We start from the raw sequence: 21,872 nt of genomic DNA on the forward strand, positions 1-21,872 counted from the left end.
AAGTCCCACTTGAGAATTCCAGCTCCAGCTTCAACTTAATCCTTGGCCTGCAGCAGGGCGTGTGCAAGGTAGGAGCAAGAAAGGAAGAGGAGAAAGCTAAACCAGACTATTTTCCACCACAAGGTTTTATTTCCATTTCTGAAGTCCTAGGATACCAGATCAAACTAATCACTCCTGAATGTTAAGGACACATACTACCCTTAATGCAATTCAGGATACCTGACTGGTCCCTAACTGGGGGGATGGGGGAAGACAGAAAGGGACACCATAAAAAACCACTGTGAAAAGAGTTTCAATAGGGACTCCCTATTTGGTTCCTGTCAGGTTTTATATTGCAGCTCTACAGAAGAAGGCTTTCTAGGACAGATGTAAAGCCTTCAGTGGTAAACTATGACAGTGTGTGCAAGTAACTCATGTGGTAGATTAGGGAACTAGGTGTATAGATTAAGGGTGTCTTGGGTCACGGTTCTCTAAAGGAACAGACCTGATAGAATGGAATACACACACAAGCACATACAAACACACACAGACACACACACACACACACACACACACACACACACACACACACACACACGGCAGGGGGTGGTTTAAGAATAGCTTACAGGCTGTGTAGTTCAGCTAATCCAACAATGACTGTTTACCAACAGAAGGTCCAAGAATCCAGTAGTTGTTCAGTTCACAAGACTGGATGTCTCAGCTGATCCTCAGGATACACCGAAATCCCAAAGAAGCAACTCTCCTGCCACTGAAGGAGTGGACTTACAGGCCAGAGCCAGAGCAGGCAGGCAAAGGAAAGAAAGAAAAGAAAGAAAGGAGCAAGCTTCCTTCCTCCATGTCCTCTTCAGAGGCTGCCAACAGAGGCCCAAATCAAGGTGTGCCTTCCACCTCAAGGGATCCAGATTAAAAATGTGTCTTCCCACTTCAAATCATTTAATTAAGAAAAAAAAATCCCTCACAGATATGTCCGGCCCCTTGGCTTTCAGTTAATTCCAGATGTAGTCAAATTGTCAACCCATAGCCATGACAGGTACTATTTTGAATATTTTGTATCTTTAAAAACAAAAAGGGGTATATAAATGCCTCCAAGTATAAACATGTTTTTAATTTTCCATACTCCAATTCTACAATAGAATGAAGACAAACCTGTCCCACAGTGTTTCATCCGAATACTACCCACATCACAATCTATGTGGCCAAGAGAATACTTCACATGTAAAAGCCAAATCAACATCTCTACCTCATTCATAAACCCTAGGTACAGGAGAACTCAGCAGACCCAGGCACTGTTGGTCACTGGACTTGCCACATGCTGGAGTCTGTATCTTAAAGAGGGTATCAGCACTGTAGGCTTCACACAAATGCCATAACTTAAGCGAAGGCTTTCCTGTATCTGTGCTATCACAGAGGTAGGACACATAAGCCCAAGTCATTTGAGACTATAGTTGCACATAACTTTAACCTTCTGACCCTTCCACATCAAACTTCCAAGTTCTGGAATTACAAGTCTGTGCCACCACACAAACTTAACTGGTCCATTCTAATTTTAGCCAGAGCTGCAAGACAAGAAAACTAACCAGGAACTTTCATTTCCACCACAGGCACTCCTACTTAACAATAAAAAGGGGAAAAATAACTAAGAATGTTCTGTCTATTCGAATAAGAGTACTTGAACAAAAAAATATATTAACTTTAATCAAGACATGAATCAGAGAAAAACCCAGTACACACTCATCTCTATGAAAAATAAACATTGTGCTCATGGGAGCCCAATTTTGTTAGAGAAATCAAGAACACAGGAAAATAAAAGAATAATGGTTGGTTCTGTCTCCTCCTGTATGGCTCATCACTTAGGCCAATTCTGATTCATTATTTTATTGGCAGGCCACTTGAAATCAGTATTCTCAAACTCCGGTGCTCACTTGCTTTACCTAGGCTACAAAAAAAACTCTAAATGCTGGGTCCCTCCATCCCTAGTGGGACGTGACTCTGTGCAGCTTGAGCACTTGGATCTTAAAAGCTCTTCGAGTGATCCTCAAGTGCAAAGTTTGAGCACCGCTGGTCTAAACCAGCCTCTACTACCCACGCATGGAAAGCGTGCCACTGGTTAACGCCTCTGATCTCTCCCTGCAAGCATTAAATCAAATTCCTCGCTATGATCTTTCAACATCTCCACTTCCTATACCTGCCACCTACATCCTCCACAGCTCCCTACAATGTTCCAGCCACAACTCACCACGCACTTTTAGTTCAGAATTTCTCTGAATGAAAGGTTCTTCAAATTTACAGACACTAATCCCGAGTACTGATGATCCAACTCCAAATCAACTTGCAAGAACCGGTTTAAGAGTCTCTGCCTTGCAGAAGCCCTAACAAATTCCAGGGTAAGCCCCTGCATTGATGGCTACTCACTCTTATTTTAGCTAAACCTCAAACAGAGCATTAACTTTCTGCTTCCTCTAGCATACATACTACACATTCCATAAGCACAGAGAGACCATGTGTATTTATAATCAAATCCTGAGTGCTCAATAATAGATAAAAACAAAAAGCAAAGCCAAATCCAATTATTTTACTAAATAAATGAGTAGCAAGCACTATGAGGAAAGACAGAGGCAGTTCAATATGAAATCCCAACATAGTCATCTACGCAAAACACTTCTGTAGAAGTGCCTGGTGAGAGGCTGCTCTTGAGGCAGACATAGAAAGGGGAATAGAGAAAGGAACCACTGAGTCTCAAGAGAAGAGAAATACGTAGACAAGCTAAAAAAGCAAGGCCTGGAACTACACATGTGGGACCCCTACATATGCCTCACCCTGAGCAATGGCTGCTACTCAAGGTCACCATCGGTCCCTTCAAAGTTTTAAAAAGGGTTTTGAGAAATTCATTATGCTTTTCAGTGGAGTAAGTCTGGTCTGCTTCATTCGTGTTCCATTTGACAGTTCTATGTGTTCAGTATTCACTAGGACGTAAGCTGGGAGAGCGGACTCTGTCTACTGCTGCACTCCATGTCTGCACGTCTAGCACAGGGATACTCAGTGTAGCTTTACTGAGCAGGTGAATACACTTACTACAGTACTGGGCCCTCTAATCCCTATCTTCCTTCTACAGCAGACAAGCAAGAACTAGGAAGAAACATCGAGATTAATGTAAGGAAAAAAAAAAAAAAAGAAAAGAAACGGGGGCAGAGAAGACTAGAATTCCTTCTCCACCTGGGCTACAAACAACAAGAGTGACCATGAAAAACGCCCATGATAAAGGCTGATGAGGCTGTGGCTATTCTTTTAAACATGCTTTCAGCTCACTAGCCTACTCCTGTTCTCAGGAGGGTTTTCCTAGTCTTCATACACCATCTGTATTTATATTTCTAACTATGTATCTCTGGTGTAGTTCACGGTGTTGGGTGCGAGCCTGGAAACTCCATCGGGTGCCCTGGGACTTAGAGCTGTACTTCTAACACTTCTTCTCCCTCCCGGTCTCCATATACCCAAATCCTGCACGCTTACCCAGTCCGACTTAATGTCCTGACAACTTCGCTGACTCTCCTTTTTATTCCCTTGAGCTCCCACAGCCCCTGTCTTATGATACTTTCCACAAGTTATATTGTATCAGAACAATTATTATAAACAGGTGTTTATGAATGTATTATGTTATCTTTACCCTATAAACCTTGAGAACAAATTCTTAGATCCTCCTATTCCATTATAAAAACCTTGCAGTGTATCACCAATAATTCCTGCTTAAAGGGGGGTAAGGGAAGCTTAAATAAAAAGCAGTGTTAAACCTTTAACTAGAAAGATTCCCAGTGATTCTCCCTGAATCTTTATGCTATCCGCTACATAACCCGATTACAATGCCAGGTACTACTCCCAGGTTCTTCACATAACTTAACTCACATGCTGTCCAAACACACCACAGCACAGACACCCACTTTCGATGGGAAAACTGAAGCAGGGGAAGGATCACACAGGAAGGAAGTGGCAGAGCTCGAAATCCATGGGTTTGGCTGTAGACACCATGCCACCATTCTGTGCAGGCTTTCTGACTATGGAGGGGCTATCCTGTCCACAAAGTAACTAGAGACTGGAGGATATACAATTATGACAAGGGGCTGTCTTTATCATGTTAGGAAAAGACAAAGTTTCAGAAGGAAGCCAAAAAAAAAAAAAAAACGATAACAGATTACAAAGGAGTGGGGGATTTTGCAGCACAACACTGGGCAGGCTGAATCTAGTAAGAGACCACCCTACAGTTGAACTTTAGTTGAGGTAGGGTTCATGCTTCACACGTAATAATGGGCATCAAGATGCTAGAGCACACAAGCCTGGCATACTACAGCTCCTAAGGATGCAGAGTTCGGAAGTTACGTCACTGGGTGCCCATGTTTATTAAGAAGACAGAATAAAAACCTATCAAAATAGTGCCAGTCTCAGTGATAACATCTTTAACATTTATTTTAAATAGTATTTCTAACCACTCACTCTAGTTACGATGGCTATTATCAAAATATGTGACAAATGTTGGAGAGGGTATGAGGAAAAAGGAGTCTTTATTCACTGCAGGTAGGGGTGCAAATTAATACAGACAGTATGGAAATCAGTGCAGAGGTTCCTCAAACAATCTAGAATAGAACTACCATATGACCCAACTATACCATTCCTAAATATATACCCAAAGGAGTCCATATCCTACCAGAGACCTTATGCATCCGTGTTTATTGCTGATATATTCACAACAGCAAGGAAATGAAACCGGCCTAAATGTCTAACAACAGATGAATGAATAAAAAATATGGTACATCTACACAACAGACTATTACTCATCTGTAAAGAAATATGGAATCAGGAAACTTGCAAGAAAATGGATAGTAGATCTGGAAAGTACAATATTTAGTGAGGAGACCTGAATTGAGGAAAACAAAACTGTATGCTGTCCCTCGTATGCAGATCTTAGCCTATGATGTACATATGTGAACAGGAATACATCTGGGCAAAGTCTAAAAACATCTAAGGAGAACAAGAGAGGATAAGATAATTAGACAGTAAGAAAGGGGAGGCAAAAGGACACACGGTACATGAAAGATGAAAATAACAGGGGTTGTCAGGGCAATGGGTGAGAGGGAAGGAGAATAGTTTAAAATCAGTGGTATTTAATACATAATGCTAATTTAAAATGTTTAGAAAATGTAAATGTTATGTAGCTTACTGATCTATTCATCTCAAGGCTCTCCTTATCCCCATATTTCCCCCTAATTCTTTTTTATTAATGTATTTTATGTATATGGGTATTTTGCATGTAAGTGTGCCTGTACACCAAATGAACATGTGGTGACCACACAGGCCAAGAAATGCATGGAAGCCCTGGGCTCAACCTCAGCACTGCCTGAAACCAAGCATGTCTGCGCAAATGTAACTTCAGCTCATTCGAGGGAAAAGCAAGGGGAGGTCATACTACACAGCTCAGCAGGTTTGAGCCAATATGGAATCTCTGAGACCTTGCCAGAAGCAGGAATGGAAGATCAAGAGGGAGAGGAGAGTAAGAGAAGCCACGTAACTGTAATATATGCACAGATACCTAGATTTTGAATTTTTTAGGGTGAAAAGCTACACAAAAGCAAGCCGCCAGGCACAGTGGCACATACTTGATATAGCATCAAGGAGAGAATGACAGATATATACAGAGAAACTGTCTTTAAAAAATTAATGCAAATAAAAATAAGTCGAAATAGTGTATTCCAAAATGTCAAATTCCCAAATCAGTACTACTCAAGTTCTCGTATCGTTTTCAGTTAAACAGACATGCTTCCCTACCGTATAGCATAGCCCCTGGGCCCTTAGCATATAATCTGCCACTCAAAAAGAATTACAACAACGGGAAAGTGATGTATGTGATAGAGCAGGTGCCACAGCCAGAACAGACACTGTGTCACAGCGCTCTGTGTGCAGCTCCACCCATGATCTCTAAGGAACCTGCTGACTAGCACTCTGAGCCTGCAAACCACACAGGATAGCCCTTGTGTGCACACATATGCCCTCCCCCCCATCCCCCAAAAGCATTAGCTAGATAACCAACAATTCCCTGCTTGTGAACTAAAAGTCTAATAAATATGTTCAATAAAATTGCTGTTTGATTAGACCCATTTATTATGATAGCATTTTAAAAAGATGATTCAACATGTGAATCTTCACAGTCAAATTTGACTTTTATATAGTCAAATTTCTATCCTCTTGCCAATCACAAAATAATTTGTGTGCTGGGGATACTGATCAATGCACTAAAATCAATGTTATCCTTGAGTTTCTGAAGTTTAAAATTTGATGTACAGGCACATGGCACAGGGAGAGGTATATATATTCCTGAATGAGTAAGAAGAAATCTTTTATCAAATTACTTTTTAAAACACGATGCAAAGGGGACAGAGAAAAACAGTCTTACAAAGGAGATTTAGGGAATATAATCAAAAATGGTGTTCTTTATGAACTGCAAAACCACCCTAGTATTTAGGTGATCCCTGAAACAGAAACCCTACCTGTGACCTAATGAGATGGGAACCGTCATAAGCGGCAACTGTTTCTACTGAGAACTGGAGAGCTACTGTACTGCACTTAAGCGCTGCCTGCCTTTAAATCTTTAATAAGAAAACACGTCAGAAGCCACGCTCCAAGCGTATGCACAGCAGTCACAGACTCCCGGGAAGGCGAGGAGCCTGGCTGGCCTACCTACGGCTGCCTTGCTGTTTGTAACACCTTGTAAGACACATCCAGACTTAGCTCTGATCCTACTATTTTCTGAACTTTCAAATCAACTTTCACATGAACTTTCACATGAAAATAGACAAACATAAATGGGTCAATAGTGTCAATTTTAATTGTATGACTTGCTCACCCTCATTTTAGGCTAAAGGACAGTCTTGTCTCTTATTTGCCTTTCTAGACTCTTGCTACAACAGGTGTCTGTGTTCAACAAAAGCTAAGATTCTGAAGTTGTGCTACTCCGTATGAGTGGCACTAGCTGCTTAAGTTTCGATTAATATTAAAATTCTCTTCAGCTACATTGGAAAGGTTTAAAGGTACACATAGCTAGTAATTCACGTAGTGTTTCCAACAAGGTACTAAGTTTTACTAGGCAGTGCAGATACAGAATAATTTCTTAAATGTTAGTCTTCATATAAATCTCCAATAGTCGTGTTCTCCACGACCTACCTGACGGGACTCACGTTTCTAACAAGCTTCAAGACAGTGACGAAGTGGCTCACCACTGGGCTCAGTGCTCTCTGCCAGCAAGAGGCTCATTTTCATGCTTGTTCTTTCCCAACCAGTCATAAGCTAATACTTCTAAAAAATATCAGAAAAATGGATCGCTAGGGAAAAAGCCACATTAAGCAGGACAATTTAAATTAATTCTTTTATTACTAGATTTAAAGTAAAATAAAAAAATAAAAAAATTTAAAAGTAAAATAACTTTTCTACAGAACCACATAAAAGTGTCTGCCTGCTATTACAAGTACTGTAACAACTCAACACAGAGACTGAACAGTTCAGATCTTCACAAATCTGGGGACTATTTAAGATGTCTGATCTGTGAGGACCGATTTTATATCTTTATAATCATCTTTCTGGAGCTTACCATTAATTTTTCATAACCTCTATAAGTTTCTCAATGTATTTTTACAATTCAAGGCAAAACTATTAATTCCATTAGGTAAAATATCCTTAAATTCTTAACATGTATCTTACCAAGTTGGCTTTAAAGACAATCAAGTGATGACAGGGTCAGGATGGGGACTCTCCCTGCAGACCACATGTGCAGAAAAGCTTAGTGTTACCCCGCGTGGTGGCACTGCTTTGGGAGAACAAGGCACTTTTAGAGCGTGGTGCCTAGCTGGAGGTGGTAGGCAGCTATCTTGTGGGCCTACTGCTTCCTGACTAACACCAACATATATGATAAGCCTCCACATTCCTGCTGCCACAACCACAACCTGGCCACAGAACTTGGTCAGCATGCCTTCTCCTGCATGCCGAGCCAGAGTAAATCCCTGCTCCCTTATTCCTGTCAGGTGTTCCGTCACAGCATCAAAGAGTAACCAGTACAGATATATAGAGTGTGACATGTAATTATAGTGTGACCTAATCCTGTCACGTGACCAGCAATGATGAAAGTAGAGTGTTTTTGGGGAACCTAACAGTTGAATTTAGACTGCTAACACCGTGAGAATTGTTAAGGCAAAATACACAAGCAATAACAAAGTGTCTGTTAAATTATGTAAAATTCTTTCAGTAAATAAAACCCTTGGGTCTGGGCCTAGCATTTCAGACAATCTTTCAATGAACTTTTGAGAACACTTTTTCTTGAACCCAAAGCAAACAGACCAGGCTCACTATGGCTCTCAGCCTTCCTAACGCTGTGACCCTTTAATGCAGTTCCTCATATTGTGGTGACTCCCAACCTTAAAATTATCTTCATTGCTACTTCCTAACTGTAATTTTGCTACTGTTATGAGCGTAATATAAATATGTTTTCTGATGGGCTTGGGCAACACCCTGTGAAAGGGTTATTTAACCCAAGGGTTGAGAACCACTGCCTTAGAGGAATCAGTGACCTTTACTAAACCATCTAGTCTACAAGTCAAGAAAAATAAGCTGATTCTTCTCTTCAACTTGTATTCCAGTCCAATAAACAGGTTCTGTAAGAAGCCTGTGAGAGCCCTGCGCTCAGCGATCTGCCAGAACTGCTTTTTTGATTCATTACTGCTCCGGACTTCTAGTTCATCAATTTGTTTCTGTTTAAGGAAATCACAGAGTGAGACCCACGAACCTTAAAACGAGACACACTCCTACAGTAACAGCTGTTTATGGACTCTGATACATATGCATGTTCTCTTAAAACAGGGAGCTCAAGTGGACACATTTTCAGAGAACTCCTAATGTTCACTAGTTGTAAGACACTACAGAAGTCTTGAGACATGAAAAGAGGGGCATTTTATTTAATTCTAAGAACCTGTTGGCTTGTTCCTTCCTTAGTGAACAAAGACAAGCACCTAGACTGTTTACTTAGGTCTAGGAAAAAGGAAATCCTAATATATAGAATGAAGCAATAATAAAATTAATAAGGAAGAAAAGAAACGCCATACATCTGTCACAGCCATCCTGCTAGCCCCATCTGCAGAGGCAGATGGCAGACACTGAGAAGCCCAGAAGCTTCTAGGCTGTCTTACAATTGTTCCCTACTTCCCACAACCTTAGAGCCTAGGAAGTAGGGTGCACATGAAGCAACTTCCAGAAGAGCGCAGGGGGAAAATGTCTGGAGGTGACCCCAGGGACCTTGCAGCCTCCCCAACATGACTAGTGGAGGCTGAGGCTGCACATACAAGACAGTTATTTTGAAATGACTTAAATCAATGAGACTTAATTTAACTTTTTAAATGTGGGTAGAAAGGGGGTGGGGGGATAGTATGAGAACCATAAATAACAATAATTTGCACGCTATTTCGTGGCCTCCAAAGACAAACCAATGACAGGATGAGAAGTTGCAACCAAACTAGAAAAGTACTGAATGTTCTACTTATATCTTTTCTCCACCTAAAGGCAGCCCTTTTACATAAACAATTTGAATTAAAAAAAAATTTATATATGGAGGGGGCATGGTAGTATGTGCCTTTAATCCCAGCATGCAGGAGGCAGAAGTATGGATCTATCTCTGTGAGTTGGAGGCCAGCCTGGCCTACATAGTGGGACTATACGGTGAGATCCTGTCTCAAAAGTAAGTAAGTAAGTAAGTAAATAAATAAATAAATAAATAAAGGAAAGCCAAATAAATACATATGTTTCCAAGTTAAATAACATAGTCACATATTATACAACAAAATCCAAAATATATCAAAAGTTTAATAACTGCTTTGTAAAAATTTTATCTATAAAACTGTATGGATGAATACTCTATAATAACCCTATAGAACACACACATAAGAAAACATCCCTTCAGACATTTAGAAAACTCAAGTGCATACACACCACTTTCATCCACATTTGGAAGAAAAGATTCTAATATTCTATTTCCTAATTCTCCTGAAATTTGCAAAGACTGTTCTAAATTCTAAACTAAAGGATAACCACACCATGGACAAGCAGGACTTCTTCCTTGTAAAACACTTGACAGCTTGAGAGGTCGCTCAGCGCTACAAGTACTCGTTACTCTTGGAGAGGACCTGGATTCCATTCCCAAAGGGCACGCAGATGGCTTAAAACTATCTGTAACCCCTGAGTACTCATATAGTACACATTCACACACATAAAATATTTGTAAATCATTCATGAAAAAAGTTCAGGGGCTGGGGATTTAGCTCAGTGGTAGAGCGCTTACCTAGGAAGCGCAAGGCCCTGGGTTCGGTCCCCAGCTCCGAAAAAAAGAACCAAAAAAAAAAAAAAAAAAAAAAGTTCAGAGTTTTAAAAATTTAAGGAAGTTAAATCATGTCACATGTGCTTTATACCCTAAAGGTCCCAGAATAGAGTAAGAAGGGTAAAGGTCATAAAGACCACTGAGGACACACAGACTCTACCACAAGCTATAGAAACCGACAAACAAGAGGTACTACAGACAAAGCATCTTTCTCTGGATTTTATCCAAACAATTTAGTTCAGGATGGGAACAGCAATGGACATTTTAAAATAACTCTATTTTACTACCTTCAGGACTTTTATGGAAGTAGCAGGATTTCTCATGAGAGTCTCAACTCCTCCACAACACAGACCAAAGGAAAGAACATTCTGGCAGGGGAAAATGACTCCACTCTCCCTCTTCGTGTCATGATTACTGTGCGACAGACTCTCCTGAACTCCTAAGTGTACTGTGGGCCGGGAAGGAAGGCAACCCGTGCCCTCACTGTGTGTCCCCCTTTCAGTGATAAACTCTTGAAATGGAAAAAGAAAACCTGGATGAACACTTAGAAAAAGGATGGCTGCTGACCTAGCACCATTCAACTAAAACAAGGTGGTAGGTTCAAGCTTCCAGAGTAACCTTTGGATCCAAAGGAATTCTTTTGGATCTGGGTTCAAATTCTACCTGTGGTTTAGTGGCCTTGAACTCATTACTTCATCCCAGTGAGCTGCAGTCCAGCTCCAGGAAGTGGTTATAAAGCAGAGGCATTTGCATCCCCTGGCCCCAGGCCCAGGCTGAGTGTTAGATGCACACCGGTATCCTATCAGTGCTGGTTCTCTGCTGCTTGTCTTGAGTGTTTCACATTCCACTGCAAGTAAAATATTCCTTAAGGGACAGGCACCTAAACCCCAACTATTACTTCACATATTCTGGAGTCTGCAGTATAATAATCTGGTATAGGAAAACGCAGGCAACCCCAGGAAACCCACTGTAGCTTTTTACTTGAACTACATGACAGCTTTTATGAGGGATGGAAGTAGAAGAAACAGAAGTGTTTATTAAGAACAAAACTATTGCAGGCTTTGAGATAGGCAATACAACCACTGGGGAAAGTGGACTCAAGAAAGCGGTTTCTTCATTGGATGTGGGTACTGTCTCTATCCTGTAGCAAAGGTATTTTTGCAGGGAGACTCTGAATCCAATAACCTGTTCAAAGGGTCCACGTGAAACCCACACTAGTCGTTACCAACAGACTTCCCACAGAAGATGGAGGACACAGTCGATGACAGAATAGTCTGAGGTTACAAAGCTTCATGGTTTAACACAGGAGAGAATAACCCCAAACTGAGTCTGGGATTCGGCCGTGCTGCCAGAAAGCCAAAAAAAATTTTTTTTCTTTAATTTAAATTAAACCAAAGAACCTCCAAAACATAGTGGTCTCGGGGCATACTGTTTCTAATAAACAATCTGCAATATTCGGCTGGCAAAAATCACAAACTGAACATGGTTCCTAAAGAGATACAGTCCTGCTAAATATTTTCTTTGCTATTTGAGACGGTTACAAGGAAAGTATACCAATAAATATAAAATCCTCCAGCAGATCTTCCTGAAATGGAAGGCCTAACTCTGGTTCTCTTACTCCACTTCTAACTGGGTTCTAAACCTCTAGCCTGAAGTCATACACTGAGGAGTCAGAGGGCCTCTTACATTACTGTAAAACTAATTATAAAGATATTTGGAAGTCATGGTAGAATCATATCCACCTTGCAGTGCTCTAACAAAGAAGCTAAAAGGGAAAAACAAAGAAAAAGAAAAATTGTCAGCTCCAGAGAAACTGTAACATCACAGAGACACAAAACCAACGTCACTGCACCAAGACAGACTACATACAGCAAGAAAACAGCACTTCGAAATATTTACTATAAGCAGAAGACATTCCCAAATGACAGAGTGAGGGTAGGGATATGTACAGGTTAGCTTTTCGTGAGTGCCTGGGTACGTGTGCCCCGTGCACACGGAGGCCAAAGGTCAAATGTTTCTTCCTCAATCTCACTACCACATTTTTTTGAGACAAGGTCTCTCACTTAACTCTAGAGCTTGCCAATTCAGCTAGGTTGGCTGGCTGGCCAGCAGGCCCCAGAGATGACGGGAGTTAGCTGACGTGCCTGATAATTTTATGTGGATGCTGGAGACCCAAACTTGAGTCCTAATGCTAGCGTGGCAATCGTTTTTGCACACAAGCCATCTTCCTAGCCTTTTGGGTTAGTTTAAATAGAAAAGACTAATATTCCGTGTATGAAATCTATCTTGGGACTCCAAATCAAGCCATACCACTCTGCATTTTCCCAAGCCCTTGGTTAAAGGGACGGATGCACTGTTTATGTGAAACCACCTGCTCTGGTTGGCATAAACCATGCTACATGACAACTCATGCCTAATCACTTTATCATACACACATCTCAAATCCTTCTGTTGCCAGAGAACCACAAAGTTCACAAAAACTCTCTCTCGGAGGTTGCCAACCTGATCTTCCAACTTGGCTTCCAACTAAACTCCCGTGCTACGCAGAGTCAAGGAGACAGACCCACTCCCTCTGTTACAATAAGTCAAGCATTCACAGCTCTGGAAGAAAACGTGGTGTCTGTCCAGACTTTTCCAAAAGCACCATAAGCAGATTCCCCACAGAGTATGCCAATATGGGGGCCTACTGGCATGGCATTCTTATATACCATTTGGGAAATAATCAAATCCTAGGCAAAATATTTCAGACACTCTTGAAAACTGTCAATATTTAAAATATCTATTTTTTTCCCTGTTCATGAATCTGTTACAGCAGAAATGAACAGTTTTTTAAGGGGTGGAGAAAAAGGCACACACAGCCCGGGAGAAAGATGCTCGGAGATGCCAGAGACTCGCTAGAAACCTTGGCCAGATTACTAATGGTCTATAAAGCCTAATTTGGAGAACACGGGCCTACGAGCTCAAAATTGAATTATACTGCCTTATTAGATCCCACACTCGTGAAACCACAGTCATATTAGTCATAACTCAAACTAGGAATACTCTATGTACACAAATATAAAGTGCATGCTTATGCATTTTTAATTGGATCAAATAAAACTGAAGCTGCAAACAAACTCACATTTCAATTATCTCACTAGTGCGGGGATTTCCTAATAACCTCGTTTTAAAACCCAAGGAGCTGCCGAACCCTCTGCACATCTGACAGGCATGGTCCCTAGAAATTTTAGGAAGGACATTCTCCGTTACTTCTCAATAGAGAAGAAAAATAAATGCCCTGAAGGGAGCAGATTTTTTTTTAATATTGCCTCCCTCTCTCTAATTTCTTTGCAAGCTCTAACATGCAATCTAATAACGCACCAAACTTGGCAGCGGGGTAGCTTGGTGGCTTGGAGTCTTCAGGGCTCCAATTTTCGGGGCGAGTGCGCGCTAGTGCATGAGGAACGGGCCGGAGGGGCGCGCGACCCGGGGACGCGCCAGGTCCCCCGCCCCCTCCCGGAGCAGCAGCCTGGCACCGGCCCACCCTCCTCCACCCCTGCAAACAGACGCAGGACGCGGAGCGGAGCAACTTCTCCGCGGGGGCGGTAGCGGCTGGCGGGCGGAGGGGCGGCCCTCGCGCGCCGTGGGCCGCCGGGGTCCCCTGGGAGGCCTTGGCAGGCCCCGCCCCGCCGCAAAGGCCCGCGTTTGGGGTCTGAAGCGGGACCCCAAGCCTGGGCGCGCGGCCCGCAGCGGCGCTCTCCCAAGGACGGCGAGCGGCCGGAGCGCGCGGCAGCCCAGAGGGGCGGACGCCAAGCCCCTCGCCTCAGGCCTCGGGGCCCTAGGCATGGCGATACGCCCGCGGCCGCGCTCGGACCCCTGCCCGGCCGGGCCTCGCGCCGCCGCGGCCCCTCAGCCCCGCTCCATTCATAGGGCAGCCCCATCCCGGCCAGCGGGGCGGAGACAGGGTCCCCGCGGGCAAGGCCAGTCTGCCGGGGTCAGGCAGGAAAATAAAAAGTTAAGAGAAGAACTTACCTAAAATGGCTCCTGCAGCAGCCAAAATACAAACAGCTATTATTTGGTGAAGTTTAGCTCAGACACCCTGCAAGGACACCCTAACCCAGCTCGGGCCCGCCTTCCCTGCCACGCCATTGGGCTTCGGCTGCCCAAAACACAGGCTCATTGGTCATCTGGGCTGCTGATCAGACTGAAGCCCGTTTCAAGCTTGCTTGCAGGAGCGAGTGATGGGCTCGCTCCATTGTGCTCGTATTTGCATGGATGTGATCGCAGCGCTGATTGGTCGATATCGGAAAAGCCCCGCCTCGTAGCATAGCTCTCCCCGCCTTGCAGACAGCGCAGCTCCCGGCCCGCCCCCCCGGAACGAAGCGGCCCGACCGCGGGGGCGGGGCGGGGCTGGGGTCCCACGGGCGGAGGGGGCGGGGCGGGGTACAGCACTCGGTGGCTTGCAAGCAAGGGGCGAGGACCCGAGCGCTGGCAGGCGGCAGGAGCTCAGCCTGCAGGTGGAGGTCTCACAGGTAGTGGGCAAGCAAGCTGGAAAACTCGGTATTGGCTCTCCGGAGGTGGGAGAAGATGTACTGGGGTCCCACGGTGCAAGAGTCCCGCTGGCGCCCAGATCCCGCAAGGCGCACGCGAGGAGAGGTGAAGGTCCCAACGGACAGAAAAAAGAAGATGCTGAGAGACCAGGAGAAGCGAGGAGCCTGGTCGTCAGTCTCCAACTGCTTATACTGCAGATCCTCCTGGCTCCCTAGCATACTAGGAGCTTCTTCCCAGGGCCCTGCACACCCCGGGAGTTTTCCAGCCCTGAGGATCCTGCAGCACATTGGATATGCTTCAGTAACCATCAGGAGTGGAACCATGGTGTGTTTATTTTCGGGCCTATCTCCACTACCATCCTTGTAGCATCCTCAAGGACAGGGCCTAGCATATGACAGAGATTCAACCAATTGTTATCTTCCGTAATTCGTTTTTTTAGCAGCTAATTTTTAAGTGCCCACTAAATAAATACCTGACATTGATCTGAGATGGAGGATGTAGCGGTCAATAGGACAAAGCCCATGCTCTCACCGAACAGGCAAAAGAAAGGCAATAAATAAAGTAAATAAATGAATACAGAGGCAGGTAGTGATAAATGCCATAAAGAAAACAGATGGCGGGAGGAAGGACATCAGACCAAAGATGGGGGAGGAGCAATTAGGGCAAGGAGGAATCTAGAGCCTGCCCTGCCTAACTGAATATTCCTCATAGCATCCTTCCTAATCTGGGACCCGGTGGTCACTTTTCCTCTTCACTCCTGCTTGCCCCGTCTGGAGTGTTTCCCTAGTGAATAATTAAAGAAAAAGAAGAAAAAGGAAACTGGTTGGACTCTGACTTTAAAAGCTCATTTTGCCTTCGTTAAAGCAGGGAGGGATACTCTGAATCTGACTCCAAAAGCAGTTTGTCAGAAGTGTTTAGGATGAGAATGGTTTGAGTGTGTCAAGGGTAATCACAACGTTAACAGAACCTCTCTGTACTCCCTGAGAGAATATTTTTAGCTTCTTAGAGATACTAGTTTTCCTATGTCTTTCAGCCAGTGGCCCTATTCTCTTCTTGTTTCTTGTACTGGCTAGTTTTATACCAACCTGCTAACACAAGCTAGAGTCATCAGAGGAGGGAGCCTCGCTCAGACTGTAGGCAAGGCAGTAAGGCATTTTCTTAAGTAATAATTCATTGGGGAGACCCCAGCCCATTGTGGGTGGTGCCAACCCTGGGCTGATGGTCCTGGATTTTACAAGAAAACAAGCTGACCAAGTCATGAGGAGCAAGGCAGTAAGCAGCACCCGTCCATGGCCACTCCATCAGCCCCTGCCTTCTGATTCCCACCCCTTGTGAGTTCCTGCCCTCACTGCTTTTGGTGAAGGATTACATGGGCCTGTGACAGACAAAGCCATTTCCTCCTCAGGTTGCTTTTGATCATGGTGTTTAATCACAGTAATGGTAACCCTAGCTAAGGCACGTCTTCGTTTCTTAGACTATTCCGGTAATTTGTCTAGGCTGAAAGTGCACAGGTAGCAGTCATATATCACATAGCCTTCTCACCTGCCACCTTCTTTCATTTGTTTCAAGGATGGCCACGATGTCTTATGGCCCAGACTTCCTCCTCTTTCCATCTTTCCTTAGATATTATGTATCAGCTATGCCTGTACATATTGTTTTTAGAGATACAAAGATAGAGTGTTAAGGTGGACAATCCTGCTCCTAAGGGAGGCTTGCAGTCTGAGACAAGGTAGAGAGCAATGCATTTCAAGAATCTCCAATCCTGGGGCTGGGGATTTAGCTCAGTGGTAGAGCGCTTACCTAGGAAGCGCTAGGCCCTGGGTTCGATCCCCAGCTCAAAAAAAAAAAAAAAAAAAAAATCTCCAATCCTGCCAAGCTGGTAACTAACTGTCCTTGCTCTGGCCTTTTAAGAGATAGCTTACTTACCTTCTAATCCTGTTTCTGGAACAGCTAATAGACCAGGAAGCTGGTGGTCAGACCCCTTCAGCTGAAATACCAGGATCAAAGGGTTCTAGAGCTCTCAACAGTACTCAAGGGGCTGATATCTATGAATTTACTCTTTCTGGGATGAGGCTGAGGAAATAAAAATTGGACATAGGAAGAAGCACTTTTATGCTGAGGCACAGAGACAAGAGAGACCCTGGAGGAAGGGCAGGAGCCTGTCAGAAAGGAAAGGTAGACTTGACTTGCCTTCTCAAACAGTTGAGGAGAGTCAATAGCATAAGACACAATGTCACAATGTGAGGTGGTCAGACAAGGAATCAATAGGAGTCCAGGATGGCTTCACAACCAAATAGAATAGAATGTGTGGGAGCAAAGGAAGTGCCTGAGGCTACATTCAGAAGACGAGACACTGCAGGCTCAGCCTTGAAAGAATAGGTCTGCAGAATCGAGAAGCTGACTCTTAAGCACTTTAAACTCAGCTAGGGCCCTACAAGGCAGAACTCTGGAAAGAGGCAGCAGCTAAGCTGCCTCTTTGCTGAGTTCTGCCCGGAAGTAGAAGTTGGTTCTGTGCTGCAGGAGTGAGGTGTTAAGTGTAAAGTAGGGCTGAAAAGCAAATTCCAGAATGACTGCTTAGAGTTTGGCCTGCTCTAAGTGTGGCTGATGGTTTCTGCTCAGAGATTATTCTCTAAGAAGCCATATAACACAGTCTCCGGTTTTGCCTGTGGCATAGGGGAAAGGAGGAAGTTGACTCACCAGCTCTTCTTTCATTGGGCAGGGATTCACATCAGTTAGTCATGGCTACCTTCCAAGCAAGCTTCTGTGGTGTCCCCAAACGCAGTGTCAGCAGGGACCCTGGAAGGAGAGGGCCACGAGCCAAAGCACTATGAGGGTCCACTTGTGTGAAGTCAGATGGCCCCCACCCAGAGCTGCTCATCACTGCAGCTGCAAAAAGAGTCAGTTAATACCATGAGGCTATGAAGACCTACTACAAAGGTGAAAACAGAAAGGTAACAATTGCTATACCATATACTAATGCCTCCATTTCTATACTATCCCGGGGGGAAGGAGGGGAGGGAATATTACAACTCAGAAATGGTAGCCTCAGAAAGACTTCCTGCACGTCCAGAACTTTCTGATAGTAACTCTACCAGTAGGAGATGGAAGATATTTGATGTGTTCTCCTTCCTCCACTCACTCCTGTTTCCTCTCTTAGAGCACAAGCTTCTCTATTGTTCTAGTCTCAAAAATCCATGGAAGAGAGAAAAAGGCTGTTTTCAAAGAGGCTATTTCCACCAGGACGTTTCATTTCCCCCCGAAAGCTTACAGCAAAATTACTCGGAGTAGGCCCATCCAACTGACCTGTAGAAAAATGGATCTTGGTAAGAATAAGATTTGCAGCACTTCTGGGCATCCCCTAAACACTCCTATTGGTCCTCCAAGCTTGAATCCTTCCTTCATCTGCTTGGCCCTAAGTGGAGAATCGGGAAATGGCAATAGTTTGAACCTGGCGTCCTTCCAGACTGAAAGCAAAGAGCAGGACCCCTGTGCTCACCTGCACCGAACAATGCCGTGAACAAGAAATAAAGTCACAGTGTTGGGCGACTGACATATGTAGCATGCTTGTCACATACCCTGACCGACACAGGACTTGTCTGATGTCGTTGAATTCTGGGTCCTTCTAGGACAGAGACTGTTTGGAACTCAAGCATGGGGGTGGTGTCTTACGGATAGTCGGCGTTGCTCAAAGTATGAATGAATGTGTTGAGCTGATGATGTCTGAGCCTGGTCTGAAAGGCTCAGGGATCACATAGGGGGCAAGATAACAGGCAGAAAATGTGCCAGGAAGGGTGTCCTATGGAGAGATCAGGGAAAATGGGGTTCAGTCTCAGCTCTGACAAGGTCCATGATGTAAGAGGGGGAGATTGGGCTAGAGAGAGGGCACAGACTAGATCAGAAAAGGGAAGCCTGGTGAGGAGTGGATAGGATAAAAATAATAATAATAATTATACATATATATATATGCGAAGTTGTAGAAAATATATTTAAAGGGAAAGAATTAAGTTTCCCATGATAATACACTATGATTAAAACAACTTGTGGAGGAAGGTTTTATTTCAGCGTATAGTTTATAGTCTGTCCTGGAGTCCTAGAAGTCAAGGCAGAAACTCAAGGTAGGAATCTGGAGGCAGGAACTGCAGTAGAGACATCGGAGGAACACTGCTTCCTGGCTTCCTCCTCCTGGTTTAATCAGGGATGGCACCTCTCACAGTGGGCTAGGCACGTCCACATCAAACATCAATCAAGAGAATGCCCCACAGGCTTGTCTCCAGGACAATCTGATGGGGTCATCTTCTCACATGAGGTTCCCTCTTCCCAGATGGGTCCTGGCTTGTGTCAAGATGACAACAAACCAAACGAAAGCCAATGTACTCGTAGTTGGTTGGAACAAGTAACAAAGGACGTTATTTGAGCTATCATAGCCTCACCTGGAACTGGGCTTGTCCAGAAACCCATCCGGAGGTGTGAACATTGATCAGTGCACCCCAAAATAGGATGCACAGTGAGAACTGGGAAAAAATGCCTATCGCGCCCTCCTTCGGAAAATGAGCTCACCTCCTAAAATGCTAGAAGGACTGGCCTGACTCGAAAACACTGGAAAGAAACGAATTCTTAGCGAATATTCCAAGAGTTTCACATTCTGCAGAGCTGGTTGATGTGTACGGATTTAATTTTGGTAGAATACAAGTTCTTATGACTTACTTGGCAAATGGAAATAAACTTTTCTGAAACATGAAAATGGGAAGCCCAAAATATATCTTATAGGAATCCTTCAAGCATTTCAAATTAAGGTGTCCTTTCATCCACGTTTAAAGGTGATCTCGTTAGCTGTCTAAGAAGAAGAAAGGATTAGAGAGGAAGAGCCAAAAATACACATTTTTTAAAACAACTCTTATCATTTTCAAATCACTTGTTGCATGAGATGCCCAGCTGAGACTGTTTTGGGATCCGAGTTGTGCACACTGGAGCCCTTTTCGGGTGTTCTCAGGGACTACTTGTTAGCACAGCACACCCCCAAAACTCTCAACTAACCTTGCATTGTTAAAATCTGTAAAACTGTAATAGCTCTTTAAAATATTTGACCACAGGGGTTGGGGATTTAGCTCAGTGGTAGAGCCCTTGCCTAGCAAACACAAGGCCCTGGGTTCGGTCCCCAGCTCCAAAAAAAAAGAAAAAGAAAAAAAAATATTTGACCACAGAGCTATTTTCTCATTTCGTACCTACTACAACTGATACATATTACTTAGGATGAAATTTAGGATGCTATGCTGGCTGCTTACACGTCAAGTTGACCCACAAATTAGAGGTATCTCAAAGGAGGGAACCTCAATTAAGAAAACAACACCATGAAATCTGGCTATAAGGCATTTTTTTTTAAAATTAGTGATTGATGGGGGAGGGCCCAGCCAGTTGTGGGAGGAGCCGTCCCTGGACTGGTGGTCCTGGGTTCTATAAGAAAGCAGGCTGAACAAGTCATGGGGAGCAAGCCAGTAAGCAGCACCCCTCCATGGCCTCTGCTTCAGCTCCTGCCTCCAGATTTCTACCCTATTTGAGTTCTGTCCTGATGTACTTCGATGACGAACAAGAATACAGTGTAAGCCAAATAAACACTTCCCTTCCCAGCTTGCTTTTTCGGTCACGATGTTTTTATAGCAGCAATAGGAACCCTAACTAAGACAGTTGCATATGATAAAGAAGGCTGCAAATGGGTGCAGGGGAGGTAGCTTAGGGGTTAAAAGCATTTAATGTTCTTGCAGGGGATCCGGCTTCAGTTCCCAGCACTTACCTTAAGTAGTTCGCAAACACCTGTAATTCCAGCTCCAGGAAAATTCAAGGTTACTGGCCACTGAGGAACTTGACTCATCCGTACACATAATTAAAAGTGCTAAAAAAATAACTTCTACTAAAAAAAGAAATGGCTGCAAAGGAATAGCAATGTTTAAATTGATTTTCGTCTTATATAAGAACTGTAAGAGGCAAACAGGCTGATAATGGAGCGGCACGTCGATAACCAGCTTCTCGATGTTGTGCTCCACCTTTCTTAGTTTTCCCTCTTCACCTCGTGGTCCGTGCTGACTATCGGAGCGTCAGTCCAGATGTCCCTGGAAGGATGAAGGAGATGGTGAAAAATACAGAGCCCGGGGCTCAGTGTCTTCAACAGCCTCTCAGAAAACCCTGCGTCACTTCCGTTTACAGGTTGTGGGCCAGAATTTGCTTGCGTGGATTTTTTTTTTCCAAGACACAAAGGAGGCTAGGAAGTAGGATATTTTCTTTTTGGTGTGTCAAGTTAAAAATCGGATCCATCCCGAAAGAGAGGATAGACTCAACTAGCATAACTAGGTCAATGTCCCACAAAGGTAATGTTCCACAGAGTGTGCACTTGGATGAAGGGACTAGGTAAGGATTTTGATTTTTCAAAAAGAACTTTAGCCACTTGACTGCGGTACAAAATTCATTACTGTATAATTTGCCTCCTAACAAAGTGAACAATTTGATGATGTTTACGAGATCTGTGTAGTCAAGTAGCCATCCCAGAACCCAGCTTTAGAATATTTCCACCACCACCAAACTCCCATTTACAGTTATCCTAATTGTCATGCACACCCATCGACTTATTTTCCTCCTATATGTAGTATTTCATACCTGACATATTTCAGATAACTTTTTTGGGCTCATCTACACTGTAGAGTGTTTTGCTAATCCATTCCTTCTTTTAAATTGGTGGGCAACGTTCCATCGTATGGGTGTCTTAGTTTCTTTTTGGGTTACTGTGGTAAAATACTCTATCCAAAACAACTTAGAAGAGAAAGGGTTTGTTTTAGCTCATAATTCTCGGTTGTAGTCGTTATAACAGGGAAGTCACAGTGGCAGAAACTTGAAGGAGTTGGTTCATGCCGCTTCCATAGTCAGAAACAGAGACATGAATGTATGGGTGTTTGTGCTC

The 21,872-nt window shown here is 43.7% G+C and overlaps 1 protein-coding gene across 18 annotated transcripts in view; it reads right to left on the bottom strand.

Moving 5' to 3' along the window:
- Chd6 (chromodomain helicase DNA binding protein 6) overlaps positions 1-14,540 on the bottom strand; it is a 161,277-nt gene extending 146,737 nt beyond the window's left edge. For 13 of the 18 annotated variants that reach the window (XR_005501897.2, XR_005501896.2, XM_039105105.2 and 10 more), the window contains exon 1: positions 14,408-14,540. The gene's annotated coding sequence lies outside the window, so the exon portion shown is untranslated. Of the gene's footprint in view, positions 1-7,203; positions 13,705-14,407 lie in introns of those variants that run through there. The other 5 variants (NM_001107797.1, XM_063283862.1, XM_063283864.1 and 2 more) reach the window with 4 other exon arrangements.
- Between the last annotated feature and the right edge of the window lie 7,332 nt (positions 14,541-21,872).

Source organism: Rattus norvegicus, chromosome 3, assembly GCF_036323735.1.
Source record: "Rattus norvegicus strain BN/NHsdMcwi chromosome 3, GRCr8, whole genome shotgun sequence".
Classification (NCBI taxonomy): Eukaryota; Metazoa; Chordata; class Mammalia; order Rodentia; family Muridae; genus Rattus; species Rattus norvegicus.